Here is a 12,970-nt window from a genome sequence, read left to right as displayed (position 1 = left end):
TAACAAACAACATTCAGCAAGGAGTTACGGGCCTCGCCCACACTCGGGAAGATACGGGCCCTGCCCACACTTCGCTAGCCGGGAGATACGGGCCTCACCCACACTTGTGAAGATACGGGCCCTGCTCATACTTCGCTAGCCGGGAGATACGGGCCTCGCCCACACTCTAATATCTGGGAGATATGGGCCTAGCCCACACTCCTCTCTCGGAGAGATACGGGCCTTGCCCACACTCAACCGCTAACTCATAATACACAAGTATCACACATACAAAAAGTATAGACAACTCTATCATACCGACACATATATCGTACCTGACTAAACCAAGGGATACGGGCTCGGGCCACACTCTAGTACTAACATCTCGTCTACACGGGTCGGCCTTGGTGCCTTAGACCTGTTCCTACTGGAAAGGAAAATCACCTTGAAATAGCTGCTGGTCTGTGTGGGAATTGACTGTCTGCTGTTGCTGCTACTCCGGAAATCCTCCGGCTATAATTCCCACAAAACACTCAATCAAACACCGCTAACTGACCCTCAGGTAAATTGACCATTTTAACCTTGATCAAGTTAAAAGTCAAAGCCAGAGTCATCTTTCAGTTGACCCGACTCGCCGAGTTGGCCCCCCAACTCGCCGAGTCCTTATCCAATAAGTTGTCCTGCATCCCGTCTCTACTCGTCGAGTTGGGCGTTGACTCGATGAGTTCTCCTTCCAAACTGATATCCAAGTCCTTCATCCTAATCGCCGAGTTGTATGAACAACTCGCCGAGTTCATCTTCATTCGATGAACAATTTATGCTGTGACTCGCTAAGTTGTATGAACAACTCGCCGAGTCTGATCTTGATCTAAGAAGATTGCCTTGAACTCGCTGAGTCAGGGCGTCGACTCGCCGAGTTCCTTCATGGGTGAGTTCGGCTACCAACTCACTGAGTCCACCCAAGACTCACTACTTCAACTCGACACAACGAAAAGGGGACAAACTCGGAGACTCACGACCAGACTCGCCGAGTCAGATGAGCGACTCGCCGAGTCTGCTTCATGCAAAAGCCATATACACGATTTTGCTCGAATCCAGTCCATGCCAATCATAGATCTGGGCTCCTAGGGCCTGGTTTACACGTAAAGTTTCCATCTTTACGTGTAGATCATCACCAATAAAGGTTCTAAGGCTTAAAGTTCACCAAAAGGGGTAGATCTAGGGCTTGTGTGCAATATGACTCCATAAAGGCAGTAGATCCAAGCTCCAGGGACTGAATGGGGTCTAGATCTAAAGGCTAACAACTTGAATCAACCAACAATGCACAACCAAGCTTGGGACATGGTTCAAGAGGTACTTTAATGGAGTAATAAGCATAGAAATAGAGGGAAAACGAGTTATACCTCATAGAAATTACTAAGAGAACACAGAGATGCTTGGCTTCCTTCCCTTCCTCTTGATTTACTCCCCTTCCTTCTCAAAATCTTCAAGGAAAACACTCTAATAAGCCTTAGACTCACAAGAACAAGGGCTAGGACGTATGGAGGGCTTCTAAGGGTGAAGGGGGCGGAGTTGGGGCACAAATGGTCGTTTAAATAGGGTGCAAACCCGTGGAAATTAGGGTTTCATTGGACAGCGCGGACTCGCCGAGTCGCTAACATAACTGCGTCCCAAGTCTCGTCTCTACTCGGCGAGTCGGGCCTCCAACTCGCCGAGTCCCAGGCCAATAATACAAAATACTCAGATAATCTTACATACTAGGAACCAGGTGCTACAGAGATACTCGTAACCATACTGATTGACAATAGAGTACTTGACGCCCTGCAAGTGTCGGAATGAATGTGACATTTGTCAACCCTTGGCTTGGTCGTCCGGGGACTGTAGCTAGCAGTTAGGGTGTGGGAGTGTCAGTCTCATTTAGATCTATACACACAATTCCCGCTCTCCCTCCAGGAGACTTTGGTTACCAACTTGACAACGGGGAAATCCGTGTCGAGAGGATGCATCTCGTAAATTTCGAGTTCTATTCTAAGTATTGGAATAATGATATAGACTCACGAATGAACTGACTACTTTGGAATCCTCGTACTGGAAAAAGTAAATAGAATCTCCTAACTATTCCTATAATAGTTACTAACGTTTCAGGTCTATGAATGATGAATGGAAGGATGCCCTTGCTACCCAAGGGAAATGAACTGGTCGATGGAAACCATTATGTCTATACATGTATACATGATATATAACTAATGTTTAAACGACCTTTGGACGGATAACCGATACCCACCAGACCACATCCCAACGAGGAAAAGGAAATAGGGTGAACTAACCTTCCTAAGTCATTTAAACATTATTTGTATAACTATACAAATACATGCATGCATTTAACGAAATAAAAGCATAGAAGTAAACGTTGATGAAAACTTTGGAAAACCTTTACACATAAGAAATTTACGACTTGATGTCAGTTTGTAAAACAAGTTTTGAAAATCTTTGGAATCCTTTGAAAAACCTTTCATAAATAGCTTTGAAAATGATTTTTATAAAACATATTAAGTGAAGAAAACCTTTAACAAGAAATTACGTCTTGATGTCTCTTTAGTAACCAAGCTTGAAAAACCTTTGAAAAATCTTCGGAAAACCTTTTGAATACTTACGATAATCCAAAAGAGAAATTCATACTTTAACAAGAGTTGAATGCGAGATTGGAACATCTTAAGCTGGATAAAACAGTTATTATGCAAAAATTTGCTATACAGTTATTAATCACATGTGATTTATCTAATAACTGTATAGATCAACTTGTATTCCCCCCTATAAAAGCAGTTAAAATCATTTAAAAGGTTAATTCAGGGGTATGAACTCACCTACTGTGGGTGGATCGGATGGAGGTGTCGGTTGGGAGCTCGGTGTCAAGTGAAGACTTGAACACACTTAATGACCTAGTAACATATGAAGGCATATGTTTACATACAATTAGTGATTATAATACTAATTAAACACATATAAGCATCCTAATGTGCGGAAAAACACTTTGATCAATTGCAAGGAGGTTATTGGGTTGATATAAGGAAGTGTATGGCCTAGTTAGGGAGTTTACTCTTCAAGAGTAAACTCTTTATGGAGATTTCGGCCCTAAGACCATATCCCCATGAGTTTACGGCTGTAAAATCATGGGTGGTGTGTTGTTGGATGATAGAAGGGTCTTACAACACTTGTGGAAATGCGCTAGGTTCAATTTAGGGCATATGAAGGGGTTAAGGCTCCAAATGAACTATTTAAGGGAGTTCATGGCAGTAAACATACAGTTTACGGCCGTAAACTCTCACTTGTTCCTTCAACTCATGATTTAAGGTCTTAAATGCAAGAATATAAGGTTCTATGCATTATTCCAAGACAAAGGGGGATGTTAGGGCATCATTTGGCCTTCTTAAGGGAGTTTCGGCCCATGGACCAATCCTTGGGGGGTTTACGGCCATAAACTCCTAAGTCCATTGTTTCCTTGATGTTTAATGCCCCTACTTCATTAGTGGTTGATTCTAGACATTTACCCAAGCAATAAGAGGTGTTTAAGCGCAAATTTAACACCTTAAATGGTGTTCACAGCCCATGAAGAGGGGTTACCGTCCAAGAGTGTTCTTGGGCTGTAAATTCATGGTTACTCCTCAAAAGACAAGGTTTTGGTGTTCTAAGCTCATATATGCAAGTCCACAAGTCATACCTAAGCCCTAAGAGTGATTTGGAAGGGTTTTGGGGATTCAAAACCCCATTTATGAGTGTTTGCGGTCCAAGAGGGTTCTTGGGCCGTAAACACATGATTATGAGGGTTTTGGGTGATTTAAACACGAATTTGCAGTTATATCAAGCTAAACAACAAGCTAGGATAGATTACTTACGATTATGGAGCTCGAAAGAGGCGTTTTTGGATCGAAGGCAACTTGTAAAGAGAGAGAGAGTAGAGAGAGGGTGGAAAGGTTTCAAATGTAGTCCCCTCACCCTTATATAGGGTTTGAGTTTGTGGCTCGGTGGAAATCTACCCGATACAGACGTTAAACGGGGCTTTTGGTCGCACCCGATTAAATGATCGTAATTTGACTTGATTGTAACTAAAACTTTTCAAGGGAATATTGAGGGGGTTTCTAATTTGTTCCAACCCTTATGAAGTCATAATAAAAGTCTCAATTTAATTAACATAATCCAAAAGGTTAGCGGACAATTTAATAAAGCGAGTTTTATTAATGGAAGAAGAGGTTAACATGACGGGATAAATTTCGGGTTGTCAAAATATTTTCCTCAAATGCCTAAAAGAAATGTAATGTTATTATTTTTAGTACATTAAAAATTTTTAAATGTCTAATTTAAGGTTTTGAGCTCGATAAACACTGCATAGCCTCAAAAGCTTGGTAATCGATTAATCTAGGTTTGCTGGCTACATACCATTAGATTAAAAAATTCAAAAACTATAAGAATTTTAACACACTAATAAATAATGTATTTGTTTTTTAATGCTTTATTGACAGTAGAGATGGTTTTTCTAAGATCATAAAACCTTAAAATAAAACTTTTTAAAACATATAGAGGTTTTGGTGCATTAAAAAATAATGTAGTGGTTTCTTTAAGAATCATATTAAAATACTTTGTGATTTTATGAGGTTTTCCTTTGTTAATAGGCAAAAATATAGGTAATTATTTTCAACACATAATTATTTTTAAGCTCAAAGTCTCATAGATTTTAAGAGCAAGAGGGTATTTAGGATTTTATTTTCAACTTCAAAATAATTTTTAGGTAAAATGACTTATTGAATTATGACGGTGAGAAAATGATTTTTTTTTAAAAGTGTTTAAATAAAGGTTTTAAAAAGTTCGTCATTACGCATAATGACTTTAATGTTTTTATTTGACGCAACACTTTAACAAAATATCGTCGTAAGTTATATGTGTATGTAACAATGAATAACAGTAAAGTGTATATATATATATATATATATATATATATATATATATATATATATATATATATATATATATATATATATATATATAACTGTTGTCTTAAATCATGTTTTACAAATGACGTGGATTGCCACGACTTGTAAAAGCTTAAGGTTTGACATTGCCGTCAAGTAACTTTTAGTGTTATTTATTAGAACCTTAGTTTGTATTAGCTTTTTGTGGTTAGAAAAGTCAAGAAGTTAGTAAGTTATTTTTTTTAAGTGTTCCTCTTAACCTATACATGTTTTAACAAGTATTTGACTTTTAGAACCCAAAAAATTATAAGGAGTTTTGAAAAGTTAGATATTCTAGTTTATTGAAACTTTTTTTTTTGTTGAAACACATTCTAAATTATAATCTATTTTTGTTGAAACACATTCTAAATTATAATCTATTTTTGTTGAAACAACCATTACAATTTTTTTGATTTTTAATATATGATAATAAATAAATACAATTTTTTTAATTATACTTCTATGTAATTAAGTATAAAAACCGATTAAAATATAAAAGTATATTGTTATGCAAAGTATCTATTACTTTTTCGATGACTAAACTATATCAAAAACTGATGTGAAATATACATCCACATGCCATGTACTTTGTTGAAAACAACGTATTAGTTCATACATAGATCGATAGAGAAGATACTAAACAATCTTGTCCACTTGACATAGAAGCTTTATTCTTCCGATAACTCAGAAATAAGTATTCTTACTTTATATAGAATATAGATTGCAATATACTATGTTGATACCAATATGCCTATGATTTTTAAAATCCAAACAACAAACGTCATACAATCTTCTTTCTCCCTTGGATTTTCATAATGGTTACCAATGTCAACAATGGTTTCATAATTATCTGAAAACCTATTTATGCAACTGGCAAAAAATTAATATGCTGATCATCTTCTTTTAACCGTGTTTTTAATACACACCAACGCACATGAAGATTTTTCAACCGAGTATTTGGTATGTGGATGTATTTGGGATTATCTTTTGTATTTAGTTCTATCATAAAAAACATAGGATACATATCATAACAATATATTTTTGCACTTTAATTGACTTATATATATATATATATATATATATATATATATATTTTAAATATAAGTATAATTAAAATATTGTATTTATTTAATAGCATATATTTAAGGGTTTAGGTCATTTTTGATCATTTAACTTTTCGTTTTATGTTTATTTGGTCACTTAAATCTTTTTAAGCTTTAAAAGGTCATCAAACTTTTGGCTTTGTGCTCATTTAGTCACTTAACTTTTGGTTTCGTCACATTTAGTCACCTAACTTTTGAAATTGTGCTCATTTAGTCACTAAACTTTTAAATTTTTTTCAAAAGCTTAGTGACTAAATAAGCACAATTTTAAAAGTTAGGTGACTTAATGAGCACAAATCTAAAAGTTAAGTGACCAAACCAAAATTTAAGTGCCTAATTAGCACAAATTCAAAAATTTGATGACTTTTTAAAACTTACAAAGATTTAGGTGACCAAATGAGCACAAAACCAAAAGTTAAGTGACCAAAAATGACATAAACCCTATATTTAATATCAAACAAATTCTAATGGTTATTTCTACAAAAATAGATTATAATTTAATATTTAAATAGATAACAGATGATGTTAAAAATTATTATGCATTAAAAAATACCAATATTTTGGTCTATTGACTAAAAAGTCACCCTTAATATTGTTTTAGAATTAACCATCAAAACCTATTATTGTTTCTGATAACCTGAAAATTGAGCCAATGCTGATTTTTTTTGTAAATATAATCAGCACATGGGGACTTTATGTATATTTCACTTCTAATTATAATATGAACTTTTAATACTATTACCTCAATATTAATTTAAACTAATTATCAATAAAGAAATTTTGGTATTCGACATACAGATGAAAATATTTTAATACTTGCTTACAAATTATTATAGAGTAGAGCAAAGTCACATGCGCCAATGACGCGAGTTTGAATGAGTCTGCCCAGGTCAGAGAGAGATGGGTTGGTGTTGTCTGGGAGAATGCAGGATATAGCAAAGTAGTTTCTTTTGTTTATTTATTACAACATCATATTTTCATTTCTTTCTATCACAAGTTTACAACTTTAACTTTGACAAATGTAACCCACTTACAACAACATCATCCAAATGCAAAATGATTTCCACAGTTGTTAGATAGATTTTTAAAGTATAATATTCAAACAATAAAAAATATGAAACTACAATGCTAGAAATGGGTATATTTTTCAATGTATAATTCATGCATAAAAGAATATTCAATACTATAATAGAAAAAAATGAAAGCATGTTACAACACACAAAAAATGAAAATATGTTGTTATTTTTTGCATTTACGTATTTTAATCAAGCGTCCTTGTCAAAACAATAACTTCTTTGTAGTAACATTATAGTTCAAGATGTTTTAGAACACGATAACTTTGCTATCATCAAGCCACTTCTTGTCACCTCATTCCCTCTTGATGGGCTCCAGTACCCTTCCAAATCTGCTTTCATTATCAACATCACATCCCCCGAACCTGAAGGCATTTTTTAAATCTTACACGCACGCCACTGCCCGTACCCTTGAACCGCCTGTCAAAAACAAACACCCATATTAAGTGTCTGTTTTCTTTATTAGACTGTGTAAAAAAAAAAAGAAATATTACTTTAAGTGCTTAATCCATTAAGCCAAAAAAAATAGAAGCTTACCTTCCATTGAGATGGAGCTAAGAGGACCCTAAGTCCCCTACACAACACGTACTCCAAAGTACAAACTGGGGTCATCTACTTGTATTCAACCTGCAAAATCAGCATGTTATGTTACATCACTTAGACTCACTCATGTATACAAATTTCTAACTAACTACATTATTCTTCAGATTTCTGATACGTAGAGTTTTTTTTATTATATTTTTTTATTTTTATGTAAGAGTAAGAATTTAAGATACCAAGTAACAAAGAACAATTGTGGTGCTCCTTTCATCTCCCTGCTTTTGTAGTGTACATCAGTGGTTTTTCCATGGCTTGCATTCTCTGTGAAACCAAACCAAAAGTCGACATTATTATATTAGTAGTGCCAAATACATAAATTCTTTGTTAAAAGGTGATTGATATGGTTTAGTTTACTCAGTGTAAATAAAATTTATAGCTCAGTCAATGTCAACAAATGAAGGGGAAAATAGGTAATATCTTGTAGGAATGACAAGATGCTCTATGTCATAAGCCTAGAATATTATTAATAAAAAGACTAGATGTATGAATACTGAAAGAAGTAGTGGCTAAAAGAAGTTACACTTTTTTTTTTGATATAGAAATATGAATATAAAATAGGCACGAATTGTAATCCAACTCGTCTCTTATCATCGTTATACTTTGCAGGTGCAAGATCTTTGTGATCTGATTTAGGAACTTCAATCCCTACTAAATTCCCAAACCTATTTGCAACATTTCTAGGAGTATTGAATTCTGCAGTAGAATTTTAAGTATCTTTCACATCGATTTGAACCTTATGTTGCCTTGACCCAACACCAGGAAATCTCTTATAATCCTTTACTTGTCTTACAACCTTTGTCTCACAAACTTCACAAGATCATAAAACGCACCACCACGATGTTGGTGTTGCTCTTGCCAACTCCAGATTATGAAATTATTGGTTAAATTGATTGATGGAATCATTTTTGCTTCAAATACAAAAAATTTATTTCATGAGTTTTTATATATTTCTACATAAAAAGATAACTAACAAAAGGATTAAGGGTTAAGTTCCCGAACAATTTTCGATTGTTATTTTAATTACTACAGTGTATCTGATATTCACTTCACCTTTAGTTCTTTGGTCAAAAAAATCATACACATGTAACACCCAAAATCTGGAAGGCCAAGAAAAGAAAGAAACCCTAATTTTAAGGGGCGACTCGGCGAGTCCAAGGAGGAACTCGGCGAGTCCGAGCGGGATCCGGGTCGATGAGTAAGTGACCGACTCGACGAGTCGGCAAAGGAGACTCAGCGAGTCTGGTCTGTGCGAGGAAAACCCTAATTTCGGGAGTTGTATCCTATATAAAGGGTGTTATGTCCCTCCCTCAGCCTCCATATCATCCTAGAGGACCTGTAAACCCTAGATTTCGGGTGAGCTTCCATCATTTGAGAGATATAGCTTTGGAGGAAGGAATTTTGGGAAGGAACTTGAAGATCAAGAAGGTTGCTTCAAAGGAGAGGTGTATATTCGAGATGTACTTCAGTTTGTGTTCATCTTGTAGGTATTAAGCTGCCATTTTCCCTCCTTTGCATCTAGATCTATTTTGTTATGAGATTTGGGGGTTTTATGGTGGATTGAGACCTAATTCGAGTTAGGGGCTTAGATATGTTGTTGCCACTTCAGATCTAGTTTTCGGATGGTCCAATATATCATAAAGCATCAATAGATGAGTAGTTGGTGAAGCCCTTTTGTCCTTAAACCAAACCCTAGTATGTTTTGAGCCTAGATCTCTTTAGTTATACGTAAAGTTTGCAACTTTACGTGGGGATTGAGCTTTGGAAGTAAGGATCTATGGTTTGGAGTCCCTGCATGACTCAAAAGTCCTCTGCATGTTGGGAGATCTGAATGGACTCGGCGAGTCCTTTGAGTGGACTCGGCGAGTAGCATGAAGATGAGGAGGAACTCGACGAGTGGGATGAACAGCTCGTCGAGTCGGATGATGTTGGGCAGGAACTCGGCGAGTTGGATAAAGATTGCCTGATACTAGGCGAGTCTGTGCTTGGACTCGGCGAGTCAGGTCGCGAAGCCCCAAACCCTTCGAGTTGAGACTCGAATCAGTGAGTCGGGTGGAGACTCAGCGAGTTGGACAGGTTAGGACTCGGAAATCGTTGGACTCGGCGAGTCATGGACTGACTCGACGAGTCATGTCGCGAATGGAGGGACCCTGAGTATATGAACTCGGCGAGTCAGTAAGTGGACTCGGCGAGTAAGGTTGACCTGGAAAGGTTGACTTTGACCAGGACTTTGACTTAGACTAGAATTAACTTGGTTAACTGTCGGGGGTCAGTTAGACTAAGTGTTGCATTGATATTGATAGCTCGGGAAGCTAGTAGAGCAGGAGTTTAGTGAGTGGTCGGGCAACAGCTAGTGGGATCATCAGCAAGTTCAGCCAGTGTAGGTGAGTTTCCCTTTGTATGAATGGGTCTACAGCCACAATGCCGACCCATGTAGTTATGTGTAGAAGACCCGGGGTTAGCCCTAGGCACAGTATGCTAGTATGATATTCGGGACGAGGTCCAATGATAGAGGGCGGGTGCCCAAGGAATGGTTTATGTGATAGTTTTTACTTGTTGTCTGTGTGATACTTGTATGTGCCTGGTAGGGAGGTGAGTGTAGGCGAGGTCCCGTATCTCACCAGTAGCAGAGTGTGGATGGTGTTCCACATCTCAGTAGCAGCAGAGCAGGGGCGAGGCCCAGGTTAGGAAAGGAGTGAGTGTGGGATGGGCTCGTATCTCACTACCAATAGGAGCATGGACAGGGTTCCGTGAGTCATCAGTAGTAGGTCAGGGGCGGGGCCCAGAGTTAGGCGAGGCCTTAGGACATGATCCGTTAGTATGTGTTTAGCTTATGTGATATGTTTATGTGCTATTATATGTTAGTGGGCGAGGCCCTATGACAGGCGAGGCCTAAGTGAAACAGATATGTATCCGAGTGGGGCTCGAAGCCAGGCGGGGCCTGGAGCGCCGGGGCCGTTGTAGCGGGCAAGGCCCGAGGTAGGGGGCGAGGCCCAGGATAGCGGGCGTGGCCCAGTATGTGCAGTAAAGTGGTTATGCATGGTATGTGGTAGGGTGGGGAACTCACTAAGCTTCGTGCTTACGGTTTTCAGTTTTGGTTTCAGGTACTTCCGGTAGCGGATGATGGAGCTCGGGGTGATCGCATGGCACACACCATAGATTTGTCAGCCTGGGAATGTTTTACTCTGATAACGAACATGTGTTTTGGAAAATATTACTTTGATTATGTTTTGAATCGATGATTTTACTTTAAGTAATATTTATTAAAAGAAATTTTTAGTCTTGAATTTTGGGACGTTACAAGTTGGTATCAGAGCTTTGGTTTGAGGGATTCGGGCATACTCTCGGGTGTGCCTGAACTCAAACTGAGGGGTCGGATAAAAAGTTTTCAAAAATGAAAAGACAGTTTTGTAAAATGAATTTTGAGAACGAAAAACAGTTTTAGAGAAACAAAAAGAATTCAGAAAGAAAAGAGCTTTGAAAAGAGAAAAAGGGTGTGGTGCATGCAATCAACCGAGATCAAGTAAGTACCCCAAAATACCCATACAAGCTTATGTTATGATTATCAGTTGATAGAACAGCATGCTAGAATAGGACTAAGGATCTAGGGATAATGCCTTATGTGCCTGTTATTTGTGCTTTTGAGCTGCATGATAGTGCTGATTAGACAGTAGTAGGATAGTCTGTTTAGGTTATGCCTGAGTTTATGAGTTTGTGTTGCATGCTAGTTCAGATTCTTGCTATGTGGATATGATTGCTTGAGTATGTTATGGTTAGATTTTCCCTTGTCTGAATGTTGCTTGCTTTGTGCATTGTGAGATTCTGAGTGATGTGAGTTAGCCATTAGGTGGATACGACACGCCACATGTGACCAGGGTTGAATAATCTCAGAGAGTTTGATTTGGTCCTATTGCGCATCTATTGTCTGAGTCCAACCATTGTAGGAACGAGTCTTTTACTTGAAGGATTATCTGATCCTCGTCACATGTGATGGTATCCAGGTGATGGCTAGTTGGCATCACGAGGAGACCTTCAGCAGCTGAGGACTGGTTTGGGTTGAGTCAGAGGTTTCCCTAGGGTAAGCCTAGGATGAGGTAGTGTTGGGAGCAGTAGTAGTGGAAAAAGGGACCTGGTGGAGTCGAAGCAATTCCTGAGGAAAGTACGGATAGATGTGGAAGGTAGTATGGGCCCGTACTACTGAAAGTAGAGGATCCATACTCGATTCAGGAAAGGCCGAGACAAGACCGGGAACCGGTAGGGTGTGTTTTGTCTCGCAGCAGTGATGGGTATTCTGATAGTGATGGTGTTATATTTTCAGCATGGTGACATTGCGAGAGAGACCCACGGGCGGATCAGGTGCTGGAGAGGGATCAGGCTCGGGTTCAGGGGCCGAGTAGCTCGAGGAACGAATGAGGGAGTTGATATCCGCCGAGGTTATGCGCAGTATTCTAGCTCAGACTCCTGTGATATTTGGCACGGTCGAGGAGGGTATATTGGAGATTTTGGATGAGAGGCTGGGAGCCTTCCGTACTGAGATGATGGCTCTGATGGGAGCGCGCACCTTGACATTTCGGGAGTTCAGGGCTTGCGGGGCACCAGATTATCATGGGGATAGGGACCCCATCGCTAGCAGCTGATGGTTGGCTGATGTTGCCAATACATTCCGTACGAGCCGGTGCCCTGAGGGGGATAAGGTCAGACTCGCTTCCTGTCTTCTGAAGGACATAGCGAGGGATTGGTGGGAGGAGATTGGTCATGCTTTGGGGGATGATGTCGCGTTGGACGCGATGAACTGGAGCGATTTTTCGGCCAGGTTCAGGGCGGAGTTTTGGCCAATTATTGAGGTGCAGCAGTTGGCACGGGAGTTTCAGGATTTGACGCAGACCACTGAGACTGTGGCGGAGATCACCGCCAAGTTCAGGGAGAGGGTTCTTCTTGTACCGCAGTATGTCGCGGATGAGGAAATGAAGAAGGCTCGATACCATGAGATGTTGAGGGATGACATCAGGGAGTTCGTGAGCATATCCAGCTATAAAACGCTAGAAGATATGATTTCTCGGGCTAGAGAAAGGGAAATTGATTTGGAGCAGATCCGGAAGAGGAAGCCGGATGAGGTTCAGGTAGCTATAGGATCGGGCAAAAGGCCCAAGGGATCGGGTTCGGGGTCGAAGGATTTTCAGGACCGCAGTCGGTGCGGGAAGTGTGGCAGGGCGCA

The sequence above is a fragment of the Lactuca sativa genome, chromosome 5 (assembly GCF_002870075.4).
Source record: "Lactuca sativa cultivar Salinas chromosome 5, Lsat_Salinas_v11, whole genome shotgun sequence".
Lineage (NCBI taxonomy): Eukaryota > Viridiplantae > Streptophyta > Magnoliopsida > Asterales > Asteraceae > Lactuca > Lactuca sativa.
This window is presented reverse-complemented; position numbering follows the sequence as displayed.